Raw genomic sequence first — 15,944 nt, forward strand, 5'->3', positions numbered from 1 at the left:
AGCACGTTGCCTCCCCTGGGGTTAGGGGATAGTCAGGGGTGAGGGCCAGCTTCCCCTTGTGGACACGCATGCAAACAGCACACAGGGCGGCAGTATTGGAGAGGCTCGCGGCTGAGGGTCGGCCCGTGTCCACGCATTGGCTGGCTCATCCACGACTGCGAGGTGCTTGGTGACTGTGCAGTGAGGGATGGCGAGGCCGCCAGGCTGCCTGCTGGTGGTATGAGTCGTTGCATGTGCTGGCCTAGACCCAGTGAGCTCGAGGCTTGGAGAGGTGTGTTTTTGCCGGGTTCCCATATTGGAAGGGGCCCTTGTGGGAGCAGGGTGCTTTTCAAAGCCAAAGAGAGGAAGCTTGGGTGGTTTCTGAGTTGAGCCGGAGGCCAGGCACCTGTCGCTTCCTCACTTGGCTCGGTGAGGTTCTTGAGTGACAGACGGGGTGAGATCGGGGTCAGGGCGGTGGGGACCGGGAGGCGGGATTGTTAGGTGGCGGTGGGAGGGGTTGAGGAATTAGGCCTCGGTGGTTCCCTTGGCAGGTCCTCGACTGCAACTGCTGGCACAGTGGTGGCGCCGATCGGGATACTGTGGACTGTGCCGAGGACTGAGTGCTACATTGAATCCTGTGAGATGGCCGATGGCCTAGACAGGACGGTATGGGCATGGCGAGGCCCGGGGCAGTGTGACTTCTTGGACGGGCTGTCATCATGGTGCTGCAGGCGCTGTCCTCGGCTTCTCAAGGAGATCTCTAGTCCCTGAAGGGCTGCCTGTGGCTGGCTACGGAGAAGAGGGCTTTGGCGGTCCCTGTGGACGCGCTGCGCTGGTGCCTTTGGTGTAGCCCTGGGGGCCCCATGCCAGAGGAATGACACCAAAGAATGTCTTACAGGCGCCTCGAAGAGATCTACGTGCTCAGTAGTGGGGCCGGCCAGCTTAAGGAAAGGTGAAATCTGCGAAGCTTCCCTTTGGCCCCTGGTTAGGGAGTTGGCAAGGCGAAAGTGTATCTCCCGGAGGGCACGACATGGCCGTCCTTGGTGGCCCCGAGGCCTTTTGCAGGGCCCTCAGTTTACGGGAGGAAGCCCGGAGGTGTGGCTGAGATGGGGCAGTGGTTGTGGTGCCAGGTGTGTTGCCGTGGACAGCCACTTGCTCCCTGGGCAGGGTTCCTGGTCTGCTTGCGCGGCAGTGGGCTTCTGTTTGAAGTGTGTGTCTCGTCCTCTTGGTTGGCACCTTGTATCTCTGTGAGGTCCTTGGTGGTGTTGCTATGTAGGAGAAGAGGCGTGCGGTCACCTGGCATGCGGTGGACTTCGTCGCCACCGCCATGGTTGCTGACTGTCTTCCCTGGTGCTCAGTGTGCCCCGTGTGGGCATCGCGTCTGAGGTTTGCTGTCGGAGTGAGTCGCCCTGCGGGCAGGAGATGGGAACTTTGCACAAGGGCTCGAGCGTTTGAGCGTTTCTTCGGGGGTCAGGGCTGTAGATGCGGTGGGCCGTGGAGCTGCCTGGACCTGGCCGGGACTGTAGGCTGGTGTCCGAGGAGTTCGACTCCCGGTCATGGTGTCTGAAGACCACCACTTCCCATATTCAGCTTTCCCTCGCGTCTCTGGATAGGAATTTGGCTTAGTTGTCTGGAAGAGGCACCTGGCCTTGAAGTCCTTTAGTGCCTTTGAGAAGAAGGCAGGCTGCATCTTCCCTGTAGCCATGTGTAGGGCGGAGACAAAGGCCTTCATGTGCGAGGTACCGTTGTCCCCAGTGGCATGGGCTCTGGCTGTCAAGGGCACATCAGGTGTGCTAGGAGCTGGCGGGGTCTCCACGACTCTGGGGCCATCACTCCCATGGGTGAGAGGCCGGCCCCCATCGAGTCTATGTGCTCTGGTCAGAAGGCAAGGTTGTTGGAGATCGGGAGCCCGGTGCTGGTTGCAGCAGCCCTTCAAGTTCAGGGTGTGCCTGAGGGCTCTTGAAGGTGGCAGGGGTGTTCTGCCATTCTGTGGGGGATCCCGAGGCAAGGGCCCTGTGTTCCAGGCATGCCTTCGCCTGTTCAAGGATTTTGCAGAGGGGCACACAGACAATCAGAGACCCAGGCACACCTACAGGGCCCCACGCAGAAAGCCGCTTACACGCCCTTTTGCGCAGAGACTAACACACTCCGGTGCCCACTCACTTACCTCCTGACGCACACAAGCAGTGGTACGTGCGTACCTTTGAAGAGTTGTCTGTCATGCCCGCATTGAGTCTTCTCCAAGGGACAAAGGTCCTTGGGAAGCAGGTGCAGGGTAACGTTACCCACCCCCAGGGTACCGTTGGCCTGGGTCTTGTTCTCTGAGTACCTGGGTGGCGTTCTAAAGCATGCCTGTGATTGCTGCCCACTTCAGGTGCAGTCGCCAGGCATGACTGGCCGTCGGCTGAGATGGGCAGACCTTCTTGGCGTGGTGTGAAGACTGGATGTGCGAGGAAATCCCGGAAGAAGTGCGACGGGCCCAGGGTGCTGAGCTTGGCCAGGGATCACTACGGATGGTACGCATTCCCCTGGCCCAACACGTGTCATTCATTGCATACCAGGGGTTCCTCGGACCAGCCGAGGAGCTCCAGAGTGGATGGACTGTTTTTCTTGCTGAGTGGCCTGGGGGCTGTGGATTCTCCATGCTGTTGGATGATGTCGAGGTCACTGGCTCCTCCTCGCAGCCGCCCAGCCTGTGCTGTTGGGTTCTTGCGGCGTCCCAGCACGTGCTCGGATCGATGATGACCCCCTCATATGCATTCCTTGGAAAATCTGAACAAAATGAGTGAGCACTCACTACCGTCTCCTCATCGAACCTGAGGTCCAGCACGTTGCCTCCCCTGGGGTTAGGGGATAGTCAGGGGTGAGGGCCAGCTTCCCCTCGTGGACACGCATGCAAACAGCCCACAGGGCGGCAGTATTGGAGAGGCTCGCGGCTGAGGGTCAGCCCGTGTCCACGCATTGGCTGGCTCATCCACGACTGCGAGGTGCTTGGTGACTGTGCAGTGAGGAATGGCGAGGCCGCCAGGCTGCCTGCTGGTGGTATGAGTCGGAGCATGTGCTGGCCTAGACCCAGTGAGCTCGAGGCTTGGAGAGGTGTGTTTTTGCCGGGTTCCCATATTGGAAGGGGCCCTTGTGGGAGCAGGGTGCTTTTCAAAGCCAAAGAGAGGAAGCTTGGGTGGTTTCTGAGTTGAGCCGGAGGCCAGGCACCTGTCGCTTCCTCACTTGGCTCGGTGAGGTTCTTGAGTGGCAGACGGGGTGGGATCGGGGTCAGGGCGGTGGGGACTGGGAGGCGGGATTGTTAGGTGGCGGTGGGAGGGGTTGAGGAATTAGGCCTCGGTGGTTCCCTTGGCAGGTCCTCGACTGCAACTGCTGGCACAGTGGTGGCGCCGATCGGGATACTGTGGACTGTGCCGAGGACTGAGTGCTACATTGAATCCTGTGAGACGGCCGATGGCCTAGACAGGAAGGTATGGGCACGGCGAGGCCCGGGGCAGTGTGACTTCTTGGACGAGCTGTCATCATGGTGCTGCAGGCGCTGTCCTCGGCTTCTCAAGGAGATCTCTAGTCCCTGAAGGGCTGCCTGTGGCTGGCTACGGAGAAGAGGGCTTTGGCGGTCCCTGTGGACGCGCTGCGCTGGTGCCTTTGGTGTAGCCGTGGGGGCCCCATGCCAGAGGAATGACACCAAAGAATGTCTTCCAGGCGCCTCGAAGAGATCTACGTGCTCAGTAGTGGGGCCGGCCAGCTTAAGGAAAGGTGAAATCTGCGAAGCTTCCCTTTGGCCCCTGGTCAGGGAGTTGGCAAGGCGAAAGTGTATCTCCCGGAGGGCACGACATGGCCGTCCTTGGTGGCCCCGAGGCCTTTTGCAGGGCCCTCAGTTTACGGGAGGAAGCCCGGAGGTGTGGCTGAGATGGGGCAGTGGTTGTGGTGCCAGGTGTGTTGCCGTGGACAGCCACTTGCTCCCTGGGCAGGGTTCCTGGTCTGCTTGCGCGGCAGTGGGCTTCTGTTTGAAGTGTGTGTCTCGTCCTCTTGGTTGGCACCTTGTATCTCTGTGAGGTCCTTGGTGGTGTTGCTATGTAGGAGAAGAGGCGTGCGGTCACCTGGCATGCGGTGGACTTCGTCGCCACCGCCATGGTTGCTGACTGTCTTCCCTGGTGCTCAGTGTGCCCCGTGTGGGCATCGCGTCTGAGGTTTGCTGTCGGAGTGAGTCGCCCTGCGGGCAGGAGATGGGAACTTTGCACAAGGGCTCGAGCGTTTGAGCGTTTCTTCGGGGTCAGGGCTGTAGATCCGGTGAGCCGTGGAGCTGCCTGGACCTGGCCGGGACTGTAGGCTGGTGTCCGAGGAGTTCGACTCCCGGTCATGGTGTCTGAAGACCACCACTTCCCATAGTCAGCTTTCCCACGCGTCTCTGGATAGGAATTTGGCTTAGTTGGCTGGAAGAGGCACCTGGCCTTGAAGTCCTTTAGTGCCTTTGAGAAGAAGGCAGGCTGCATCTTCCCTGTAGCCATGTGTAGGGCGAAGACAAAGGCCTTCATGTGCGAGGTACCGTTGTCCCCAGTGGCATGGGCTCTGGCTGTCAAGGGCACATCAGGTGTGCTAGGAGCTGGCGGGGTCTCCACGACTCTGGGGCCATCACTCCCATGGGTGAGAGGCCGGCCCCCATCGAGTCTATGTGCTCTGGTCAGAAGGCAAGGTTGTTGGAGATCGGGAGCCCGGTGCTGGTTGCAGCAGCCCTTCAAGTTCAGGGTGTGCCTGAGGGCTCTTGAAGGTGGCAGGGGTGTTCTGCCATTCTGTGGGGGATCCCGAGGCAAGGGCCCTGTGTTCCAGGCATGCCTTCGCCTGTTCAAGGACTTTGCAGAGGGGCACACAGACAATCAGAGACCCAGGCACACCTACAGGGCCCCACGCAGAAAGCCGCTTAGACGCCCTTTTGCGCAGAGACTAACACACTCCGGTGCCCACTCACTTACCTCCTGATGCACACAAGCAGTGGTACGTGCGTACCTTTGAAGAGTTGTCTGTCATGCCCGCATTGAGTCTTCTCCAAGGGACAAAGGTCCTTGGGAAGCAGGTGCAGGGTAACGTTACCCACCCCCAGGGTACCGTTGGCCTGGGTCTTGTTCTCTGAGTACCTGGGTGGCGTTCTAAAGCATGCCTGTGATTGCTGCCCACTTCTCAGGTGCAGTCGCCAGGCACGGCTGGCCGTCGGCTGAGATGGGCAGACCTTCTTGGCGTGGTGTGAAGACTGGATGTGCGAGGAAATCCCGGAAGAAGTGCGACGGGCCCAGGGTGCTGAGCTTGGCCAGGGATCACTACGGATGGTACGCATTCCCCTGGCCCAACACGTGTCATTCATTGCATACCAGGGGTTCCTCGGACCCGCCGAGGAGCTCCAGAGTGGATGGACTGTTTCTCTTGCTGAGTGGCCTGGGGGCTGTGGATTCTCCATGCTGTTGGATGATGTCGAGGTCACTGGCTCCTCCTCGCAGCCGCCCAGCCTGTGCTGTTGGGTTCTTGCGGCGTCCCAGCACGTGCTCGGATCGATGATGACCCCCTCATATGCATTCCTTGGAAAATCTGAACAAAATGAGTGAGCACTCACTACCGTCTCCTCATCGAACCTGAGGTCCAGCACGTTGCCTCCCCTGGGGTTAGGGGATAGTCAGGGGTGAGGGCCAGCTTCCCCTTGTGGACACGCATGCAAACAGCACACAGGGCGGCAGTATTGGAGAGGCTCGCGGCTGAGGGTCGGCCCGTGTCCACGCATTGGCTGGCTCATCCACGACTGCGAGGTGCTTGGTGACTGTGCAGTGAGGGATGGCGAGGCCGCCAGGCTGCCTGCTGGTGGTATGAGTCGGAGCATGTGCTGGCCTAGACCCAGTGAGCTCGAGGCTTGGAGAGGTGTGTTTTTGCCGGGTTCCCATATTGGAAGGGGCCCTTGTGGGAGCAGGGTGCTTTTCAAAGCCAAAGAGAGGAAGCTTGGGTGGTTTCTGAGTTGAGCCGGAGGCCAGGCACCTGTCGCTTGCTCACTTGGCTCGGTGAGGTTCTTGAGTGGCAGACGGGGTGGGATCGGGGTCAGGGCGGTGGGGACCGGGAGGCGGGATTGTTAGGTGGCGGTGGGAGGGGTTGAGGAATTAGGCCTCGGTGGTTCCCTTGGCAGGTCCTCGACTGCAACTGCTGGCACAGTGGTGGCGCCGATCGGGATACTGTGGACTGTGCCGAGGACTGAGTGCTACATTGAATCCTGTGAGATGGCCGATGGCCTAGACAGGACGGTATGGGCATGGCGAGGCCCGGGGCAGTGTGACTTCTTGGACGGGCTGTCATCATGGTGCTGCAGGCGCTGTCCTCGGCTTCTCAAGGAGATCTCTAGTCCCTGAAGGGCTGCCTGTGGCTGGCTACGGAGAAGAGGGCTTTGGCGGTCCCTGTGGACGCGCTGCGCTGGTGCCTTTGGTGTAGCCCTGGGGGCCCCATGCCAGAGGAATGACACCAAAGAATGTCTTACAGGCGCCTCGAAGAGATCTACGTGCTCAGTAGTGGGGCCGGCCAGCTTAAGGAAAGGTGAAATCTGCGAAGCTTCCCTTTGGCCCCTGGTCAGGGAGTTGGCAAGGCGAAAGTGTATCTCCCGGAGGGCACGACATGGCCGTCCTTGGTGGCCCCGAGGCCTTTTGCAGGGCCCTCAGTTTACGGGAGGAAGCCCGGAGGTGTGGCTGAGATGGGGCAGTGGTTGTGGTGCCAGGTGTGTTGCCGTGGACAGCCACTTGCTCCCTGGGCAGGATTCCTGGTCTGCTTGCGCGGCAGTGGGCTTCTGTTTGAAGTGTGTGTCTCGTCCTCTTGGTTGGCACCTTGTATCTCTGTGAGGTCCTTGGTGGTGTTGCTATGTAGGAGAAGAGGCGTGCGGTCACCTGGCATGCGGTGGACTTCGTCGCCACCGCCATGGTTGCTGACTGTCTTCCCTGGTGCTCAGTGTGCCCCGTGTGGGCATCGCATCTGAGGTTTGCTGTCGGAGTGAGTCGCCCTGCGGGCAGGAGATGGGAACTTTGCACAAGGGCTCGAGCGTTTGAGCGTTTCTTCGGGGGTCAGGGCTGTAGATCCGGTGGGCCGTGGAGCTGCCTGGACCAGGCCGGGACTGTAGGCTGGTGTCCGAGGAGTTCGACTCCCGGTCATGGTGTCTGAAGACCACCACTTCCCATAGTCAGCTTTCCCACGCGTCTCTGGATAGGAATTTGGCTTAGTTGGCTGGAAGAGGCACCTGGCCTTGAAGTCCTTTAGTGCCTTTGAGAAGAAGGCAGGCTGCATCTTCCCTGTAGCCATGTGTAGGGCGAAGACAAAGGCCTTCATGTGCGAGGTACCGTTGTCCCCAGTGGCATGGGCTCTGGCTGTCAAGGGCACATCAGGTGTGCTAGGAGCTGGCGGGGTCTCCACGACTCTGGGGCCATCACTCCCATGGGTGAGAGGCCGGCCCCCATCGAGTCTATGTGCTCTGGTCAGAAGGCAAGGTTGTTGGAGATCGGGAGCCCGGTGCTGGTTGCAGCAGCCCTTCAAGTTCAGGGTGTGCCTGAGGGCTCTTGAAGGTGGCAGGGGTGTTCTGCCATTCTGTGGGGGATCCCGAGGCAAGGGCCCTGTGTTCCAGGCATGCCTTCGCCTGTTCAAGGACTTTGCAGAGGGGCACACAGACAATCAGAGACCCAGGCACACCTACAGGGCCCCACGCAGAAAGCCGCTTAGACGCCCTTTTGCGCAGAGACTAACACACTCCGGTGCCCACTCACTTACCTCCTGATGCACACAAGCAGTGGTACGTGCGTACCTTTGAAGAGTTGTCTGTCATGCCCGCATTGAGTCTTCTCCAAGGGACAAAGGTCCTTGGGAAGCAGGTGCAGGGTAACGTTACCCACCCCCAGGGTACCGTTGGCCTGGGTCTTGTTCTCTGAGTACCTGGGTGGCGTTCTAAAGCATGCCTGTGATTGCTGCCCACTTCTCAGGTGCAGTCGCCAGGCACGGCTGGCCGTCGGCTGAGATGGGCAGACCTTCTTGGCGTGGTGTGAAGACTGGATGTGCGAGGAAATCCCGGAAGAAGTGCGACGGGCCCAGGATGCTGAGCTTGGCCAGGGATCACTACGGATGGTACGCATTCCCCTGGCCCAACACGTGTCATTCATTGCATACCAGGGGTTCCTCGGACCAGCCGAGGAGCTCCAGAGTGGATGGACTGTTTCTCTTGCTGAGTGGCCTGGGGGCTGTGGATTCTCCATGCTGTTGGATGATGTCGAGGTCACTGGCTCCTCCTCGCAGCCGCCCAGCCTGTGCTGTTGGGTTCTTGCGGCGTCCCAGCACGTGCTCGGATCGATGATGACCCCCTCATATGCATTCCTTGGAAAATCTGAACAAAATGAGTGAGCACTCACTACCGTCTCCTCATCGAACCTGAGGTCCAGCACGTTGCCTCCCCTGGGGTTAGGGGATAGTCAGGGGTGAGGGCCAGCTTCCCCTTGTGGACACGCATGCAAACAGCACACAGGGCGGCAGTATTGGAGAGGCTCGCGGCTGAGGGTCGGCCCGTGTCCACGCATTGGCTGGCTCATCCAGGACTGCGAGGTGCCTGGTGACTGTGTAGTGAGGGATGGCGAGGCCGCCAGGCTGCCTGCTGGTGGTATGAGTCGGAGCATGTGCTGGCCTAGACCCAGTGAGCTCGAGGCTTGGAGAGGTGTGTTTTTGCCGGGTTCCCATATTGGAAGGGGCCCTTGTGGGAGCAGGGTGCTTTTCAAAGCCAAAGAGAGGAAGCTTGGGTGGTTTCTGAGTTGAGCCCGAGGCCAGGCACCTGTCGCTTCCTCACTTGGCTCGGTGAGGTTTTTGAGTGGCAGACGGGGTGGGATCGGGGTCAGGGCGGTGGGGACCGGGAGGCGGGATTGTTAGGTGGCGGTGGGAGGGGTTGAGGAATTAGGCCTCGGTGGTTCCCTTGGCAGGTCCTCGACTGCAACTGCTGGCACAGTGGTGGCGCCGATCGGGATACTGTGGACTGTGCCGAGGACTGAGTGCTACATTGAATCCTGTGAGATGGCCGATGGCCTAGACAGGACGGTATGGGCATGGCGAGGCCCGGGGCAGTGTGACTTCTTGGACGGGCTGTCATCATGGTGCTGCAGGCGCTGTCCTCGGCTTCTCAAGGAGATCTCTAGTCCCTGAAGGGCTGCCTGTGGCTGGCTACGGAGAAGAGGGCTTTGGCGGTCCCTGTGGACGCGCTGCGCTGGTGCCTTTGGTGTAGCCCTGGGGGCCCCATGCCAGAGGAATGACACCAAAGAATGTCTTACAGGCGCCTCGAAGAGATCTACGTGCTCAGTAGTGGGGCCGGCCAGCTTAAGGAAAGGTGAAATCTGCGAAGCTTCCCTTTGGCCCCTGGTCAGGGAGTTGGCAAGGCGAAAGTGTATCTCCCGGAGGGCACGACATGGCCGTCTTTGGTGGCCCCGAGGCCTTTTGCAGGGCCCTCAGTTTACGGGAGGAAGCCCGGAGGTGTGGCTGAGATGGGGCAGTGGTTGTGGTGCCAGGTGTGTTGCCGTGGACAGCCACTTGCTCCCTGGGCAGGGTTCCTGGTCTGCTTGCGCGGCAGTGGGCTTCTGTTTGAAGTGTGTGTCTCGTCCTCTTGGTTGGCACCTTGTATCTCTGTGAGGTCCTTGGTGGTGTTGCTATGTAGGAGAAGAGGCGTGCGGTCACCTGGCATGCGGTGGACTTCGTCGCCACCGCCATGGTTGCTGACTGTCTTCCCTGGTGCTCAGTGTGCCCCGTGTGGGCATCGCGTCTGAGGTTTGCTGTCGAGTGAGTCGCCCTGCGGGCAGGAGATGGGAACTTTGCACAAGGGCTCGAGCGTTTGAGCGTTTCTTCGGGGGTCAGGGCTGTAGATGCGGTGGGCCGTGGAGCTGCCTGGACCTGGCCGGGAGTGTAGGCTGGTGTCCGAGGAGTTCGACTGCCAGTCATGGTGTCTGAAGACCACCACTTCCCATAGTCAGCTTTCCCACGCGTCTCTGGATAGGAATTTGGCTTAGTTGGCTGGAAGAGGCACCTGGCCTTGAAGTCCTTTAGTGCCTTTGAGAAGAAGGCAGGCTGCATCTTCCCTGTAGCCATGTGTAGGGCGGAGACAAAGGCCTTCATGTGCGAGGTACCGTTGTCCCCAGTGGCATGGGCTCTGGCTGTCAAGGGCACATCAGGTGTGCTAGGAGCTGGCGGGGTCTCCACGACTCTGGGGCCATCACTCCCATGGGTGAGAGGCCGGCCCCCATCGAGTCTATGTGCTCTGGTCAGAAGGCAAGGTTGTTGGAGATCGGGAGCCCGGTGCTGGTTGCAGCAGCCCTTCAAGTTCAGGGTGTGCCTGAGGGCTCTTGAAGGTGGCAGGGGTGTTCTGCCATTCTGTGGGGGATCCCGAGGCAAGGGCCCTGTGTTCCAGGCATGCCTTCGCCTGTTCAAGGACTTTGCAGAGGGGCACACAGACAATCAGAGACCCAGGCACACCTACAGGGCCCCACGCAGAAAGCCGCTTAGACGCCCTTTTGCGCAGAGACTAACACACTCCGGTGCCCACTCACTTACCTCCTGACGCACACAAGCACTGGTACGTGCGTACCTTTGAAGAGTTGTCTGTCATGCCCGCATTGAGTCTTCTCCAAGGGACAAAGGTCCTTGGGAAGCAGGTGCAGGGTAACGTTACCCACCCCCAGGGTACCGTTGGCCTGGGTCTTGTTCTCTGAGTACCTGGGTGGCGTTCTAAAGCATGCCTGTGATTGCTGCCCACTTCTCAGGTGCAGTCGCCAGGCACGGCTGGCCGTCGGCTGAGATGGGCAGACCTTCTTGGCGTGGTGTGAAGACTGGATGTGCGAGGAAATCCCGGAAGAAGTGCGACGGGCCCAGGGTGCTGAGCTTGGCCAGGGATCACTACGGATGGTACGCATTCCCCTGGCCCAACACGTGTCATTCATTGCATACCAGGGGTTCCTCGGACCCGCCGAGGACCTCCAGAGTGGATGGACTGTTTCTCTTGCTGAGTGGCCTGGGGGCTGTGGATTCTCCATGCTGTTGGATGATGTCGAGGTCACTGGCTCCTCCTCGCAGCCGCCCAGCCTGTGCTGTTGGGTTCTTGCGGCGTCCCAGCACGTGCTCGGATCGATGATGACCCCCTCGTATGCATTCCTTGGAAAATCTGAACAAAATGAGTGAGCACTCACTACCGTCTCCTCATCGAACCTGAGGTCCAGCACGTTGCCTCCCCTGGGGTTAGGGGATAGTCAGGGGTGAGGGCCAGCTTCCCCTTGTGGACACGCATGCAAACAGCACACAGGGCGGCAGTATTGGAGAGGCTCGCGGCTGAGGGTCGGCCCGTGTCCACGCATTGGCTGGCTCATCCACGACTGCGAGGTGCTTGGTGACTGTGCAGTGAGGGATGGCGAGGCCGCCAGGCTGCCTGCTGGTGGTATGAGTCGGAGCATGTGCTGGCCTAGACCCAGTGAGCTCGAGGCTTGGAGAGGTGTGTTTTTGCCGGGTTCCCATATTGGAAGGGGCCCTTGTGGGAGCAGGGTGCTTTTCAAAGCCAAAGAGAGGAAGCTTGGGTGGTTTCTGAGTTGAGCCGGAGGCCAGGCACCTGTCGCTTCCTCACTTGGCTCGGTGAGGTTCTTGAGTGGCAGACGGGGTGGGATCGGGGTCAGGGCGGTGGGGACCGGGAGGCGGGATTGTTAGGTGGCGGTGGGAGGGGTTGAGGAATTAGGCCTCGGTGGTTCACTTGGCGGGTCCTCGACTGCAACTGCTGGCACAGTGGTGGCGCCGATCGGGATACTGTGGACTGTGCCGAGGACTGAGTGCTACATTGAATCCTGTGAGATGGCCGATGGCCTAGACAGGACGGTATGGGCATGGCGAGGCCCGGGGCAGTGTGACTTCTTGGACGGGCTGTCATCATGGTGCTGCAGGCGCTGTCCTCGGCTTCTCAAGGAGATCTCTAGTCCCTGAAGGGCTGCCTGTGGCTGGCTACGGAGAAGAGGGCTTTGGCGGTCCCTGTGGACGCGCTGCGCTGGTGCCTTTGGTGTAGCCGTGGGGGCCCCATGCCAGAGGAATGACACCAAAGAATGTCTTACAGGCGCCTCGAAGAGATCTACGTGCTCAGTAGTGGGGCCGGCCAGCTTAAGGAAAGGTGAAATCTGCGAAGCTTCCCTTTGGCCCCTGGTCAGGGAGTTGGCAAGGCGAAAGTGTATCTCCCGGAGGGCACGACATGGCCGTCCTTGGTGGCCCCGAGGCCTTTTGCAGGGCCCTCAGTTTACGGGAGGAAGCCCGGAGGTGTGGCTGAGATGGGGCAGTGGTTGTGGTGCCAGGTGTGTTGCCGTGGAAAGCCACTTGCTCCCTGGGCAGGGTTCCTGGTCTGCTTGCGCGGCAGTGGGCTTCTGTTTGAAGTGTGTGTCTCGTCCTCTTGGTTGGCACCTTGTATCTCTGTGAGGTCCTTGGTGGTGTTGCTATGTAGGAGAAGAGGCGTGCGGTCACCTGGCATGCGGTGGAGTTCGTCGCCACCGCCATGGTTGCTGACTGTCTTCCCTGGTGCTCAGTGTGCCCCGTGTGGGCATCGCGTCTGAGGTTTGCTGTCGGAGTGAGTCGCCCTGCGGGCAGGAGATGGGAACTTTGCACAAGGGCTCGAGCGTTTGAGCGTTTCTTCGGGGGTCAGGGCTGTAGATGCGGTGGGCCGTGGAGCTGCCTGGACCAGGCCGGGACAGTAGGCTGGTGTCCGAGGAGTTCGACTCCCGGTCATGGTGTCTGAAGACCACCACTTCCCATAGTCAGCTTTCCCACGCGTCTCTGGATAGGAATTTGGCTTAGTTGGCTGGAAGAGGCACCTGGCCTTGAAGTCCTTTAGTGCCTTTGAGAAGAAGGCAGGCTGCATCTTCCCTGTAGCCATGTGTAGGGCGGAGACAAAGGCCTTCATGTGCGAGGTACCGTTGTCCCCAGTGGCATGGGCTCTGGCTGTCAAGGGCACATCAGGTGTGCTAGGAGCTGGCGGGGTCTCCACGACTCTGGGGCCATCACTCCCATGGGTGAGAGGCCGGCCCCCATCGAGTCTATGTGCTCTGGTCAGAAGGCAAGGTTGTTGGAGATCGGGAGCCCGGTGCTGGTTGCAGCAGCCCTTCAAGTTCAGGGTGTGCCTGAGGGCTCTTGAAGGTGGCAGGGGTGTTCTGCCATTCTGTGGGGGATCCCGAGGCAAGGGCCCTGTGTTCCAGGCATGCCTTCGCCTGTTCAAGGACTTTGCAGAGGGGCACACAGACAATCAGAGACCCAGGCACACCTACAGGGCCCCACGCAGAAAGCCGCTTAGACGCCCTTTTGCGCAGAGACTAACACACTCCGGTGCCCACTCACTTACCTCCTGATGCACACAAGCAGTGGTACGTGCGTACCTTTGAAGAGTTGTCTGTCATGCCCGCATTGAGTCTTCTCCAAGGGACAAAGGTCCTTGGGAAGCAGGTGCAGGGTAACGTTACCCCCCCCCAGGGTACCGTTGGCCTGGGTCTTGTTCTCTGAGTACCTGGGTGGCGTTCTAAAGCATGCCTGTGATTGCTGCCCTCTTCTCAGGTGCAGTCGCCAGGCACGGCTGGCCGTCGGCTGAGATGGGCAGACCTTCTTGGCGTGGTGTGAAGACTGGATGTGCGAGGAAATCCCGGAAGAAGTGCGACGGGCCCAGGGTGCTGAGCTTGGCCAGGGATCACTACGGATGGTACGCATTCCCCTGGCCCAACACGTGTCATTCATTGCATACCAGGGGTTCCTCGGACCAGCCGAGGAGCTCCAGAGTGGATGGACTGTTTCTCTTGCTGAGTGGCCTGGGGACTGTGGATTCTCCATGCTGTTGGATGATGTCGAGGTCACTGGCTCCTCCTCGCAGCCGCCCAGCCTGTGCTGTTGGGTTCTTGCGGCGTCCCAGCACGTGCTCGGATCGATGATGACCCCCTCATATGCATTCCTTGGAAAATCTGAACAAAATGAGTGAGCACTCACTACCGTCTCCTCATCGAACCTGAGGTCCAGCACGTTGCCTCCCCTGGGGTTAGGGGATAGTCAGGGGTGAGGGCCAGCTTCCCCTTGTGGACACGCATGCAAACAGCACACAGGGCGGCAGTATTGGAGAGGCTCGCGGCTGAGGGTCGGCCCGTGTCCACGCATTGGCTGGCTCATCCACGACTGCGAGGTGCTTGGTGACTGTGCAGTGAGGGATGGCGAGGCCGCCAGGCTGCCTGCTGGTGGTATGAGTCGTTGCATGTGCTGGCCTAGACCCAGTGAGCTCGAGGCTTGGAGAGGTGTGTTTTTGCCGGGTTCCCATATTGGAAGGGGCCCTTGTGGGAGCAGGGTGCTTTTCAAAGCCAAAGAGAGGAAGCTTGGGTGGTTTCTGAGTTGAGCCGGAGGCCAGGCACCTGTCGCTTCCTCACTTGGCTCGGTGAGGTTCTTGAGTGACAGACGGGGTGAGATCGGGGTCAGGGCGGTGGGGACCGGGAGGCGGGATTGTTAGGTGGCGGTGGGAGGGGTTGAGGAATTAGGCCTCGGTGGTTCCCTTGGCAGGTCCTCGACTGCAACTGCTGGCACAGTGGTGGCGCCGATCGGGATACTGTGGACTGTGCCGAGGACTGAGTGCTACATTGAATCCTGTGAGATGGCCGATGGCCTAGACAGGACGGTATGGGCATGGCGAGGCCCGGGGCAGTGTGACTTCTTGGACGGGCTGTCATCATGGTGCTGCAGGCGCTGTCCTCGGCTTCTCAAGGAGATCTCTAGTCCCTGAAGGGCTGCCTGTGGCTGGCTACGGAGAAGAGGGCTTTGGCGGTCCCTGTGGACGCGCTGCGCTGGTGCCTTTGGTGTAGCCCTGGGGGCCCCATGCCAGAGGAATGACACCAAAGAATGTCTTACAGGCGCCTCGAAGAGATCTACGTGCTCAGTAGTGGGGCCGGCCAGCTTAAGGAAAGGTGAAATCTGCGAAGCTTCCCTTTGGCCCCTGGTCAGGGAGTTGGCAAGGCGAAAGTGTATCTCCCGGAGGGCACGACATGGCCGTCCTTGGTGGCCCCGAGGCCTTTTGCAGGGCCCTCAGTTTACGGGAGGAAGCCCGGAGGTGTGGCTGAGATGGGGCAGTGGTTGTGGTGCCAGGTGTGTTGCCGTGGACAGCCACTTGCTCCCTGGGCAGGGTTCCTGGTCTGCTTGCGCGGCAGTGGGCTTCTGTTTGAAGTGTGTGTCTCGTCCTCTTGGTTGGCACCTTGTATCTCTGTGAGGTCCTTGGTGGTGTTGCTATGTAGGAGAAGAGGCGTGCGGTCACCTGGCATGCGGTGGACTTCGTCGCCACCGCCATGGTTGCTGACTGTCTTCCCTGGTGCTCAGTGTGCCCCGTGTGGGCATCGCGTCTGAGGTTTGCTGTCGGAGTGAGTCGCCCTGCGGGCAGGAGATGGGAACTTTGCACAAGGGCTCGAGCGTTTGAGCGTTTCTTCGGGGGTCAGGGCTGTAGATGCGGTGGGCCGTGGAGCTGCCTGGACCTGGCCGGGACTGTAGGCTGGTGTCCGAGGAGTTCGACTCCCGGTCATGGTGTCTGAAGACCACCACTTCCCATATTCAGCTTTCCCTCGCGTCTCTGGATAGGAATTTGGCTTAGTTGTCTGGAAGAGGCACCTGGCCTTGAAGTCCTTTAGTGCCTTTGAGAAGAAGGCAGGCTGCATCTTCCCTGTAGCCATGTGTAGGGCGGAGACAAAGGCCTTCATGTGCGAGGTACCGTTGTCCCCAGTGGCATGGGCTCTGGCTGTCAAGGGCACATCAGGTGTGCTAGGAGCTGGCGGGGTCTCCACGACTCTGGGGCCATCACTCCCATGGGTGAGAGGCCGGCCCCCATCGAGTCTATGTGCTCTGGTCAGAAGGCAAGGTTGTTGGAGATCGGGAGCCCGGTGCTGGTTGCAGCAGCCCTTCAAGTT

The 15,944-nt window shown here is 60.1% G+C and overlaps 5 non-coding genes across 5 annotated transcripts; all 5 read left to right on the forward strand.

Annotated features, from left to right (window-relative positions):
• Positions 1-2,711: 2,711 nt before the first annotated feature.
• Positions 2,712-2,804, forward strand: LOC130847115 (small nucleolar RNA SNORD116). The gene has a single exon (XR_009051907.1). It is a non-coding gene; the product is annotated as a small nucleolar RNA SNORD116 (small nucleolar RNA).
• A 2,712-nt stretch (positions 2,805-5,516) lies between these two features.
• LOC130847116 (small nucleolar RNA SNORD116) lies at positions 5,517-5,609 on the forward strand. The gene has a single exon (XR_009051908.1). It is a non-coding gene; the product is annotated as a small nucleolar RNA SNORD116 (small nucleolar RNA).
• A 2,713-nt stretch (positions 5,610-8,322) lies between these two features.
• LOC130847117 (small nucleolar RNA SNORD116) lies at positions 8,323-8,415 on the forward strand. Its single transcript, XR_009051909.1, has one exon. It is a non-coding gene; the product is annotated as a small nucleolar RNA SNORD116 (small nucleolar RNA).
• Positions 8,416-11,127: 2,712 nt separating this feature from the next.
• LOC130847200 (small nucleolar RNA SNORD116) lies at positions 11,128-11,220 on the forward strand. The gene has a single exon (XR_009051992.1). It is a non-coding gene; the product is annotated as a small nucleolar RNA SNORD116 (small nucleolar RNA).
• A 2,713-nt stretch (positions 11,221-13,933) lies between these two features.
• On the forward strand, positions 13,934-14,026 carry LOC130847118 (small nucleolar RNA SNORD116). Its single transcript, XR_009051910.1, has one exon. It is a non-coding gene; the product is annotated as a small nucleolar RNA SNORD116 (small nucleolar RNA).
• The last annotated feature ends 1,918 nt before the right edge of the window (positions 14,027-15,944 follow it).

The sequence above is a fragment of the Hippopotamus amphibius genome, chromosome 2 (genome assembly GCF_030028045.1).
Source record: "Hippopotamus amphibius kiboko isolate mHipAmp2 chromosome 2, mHipAmp2.hap2, whole genome shotgun sequence".
Lineage (NCBI taxonomy): Eukaryota > Metazoa > Chordata > Mammalia > Artiodactyla > Hippopotamidae > Hippopotamus > Hippopotamus amphibius.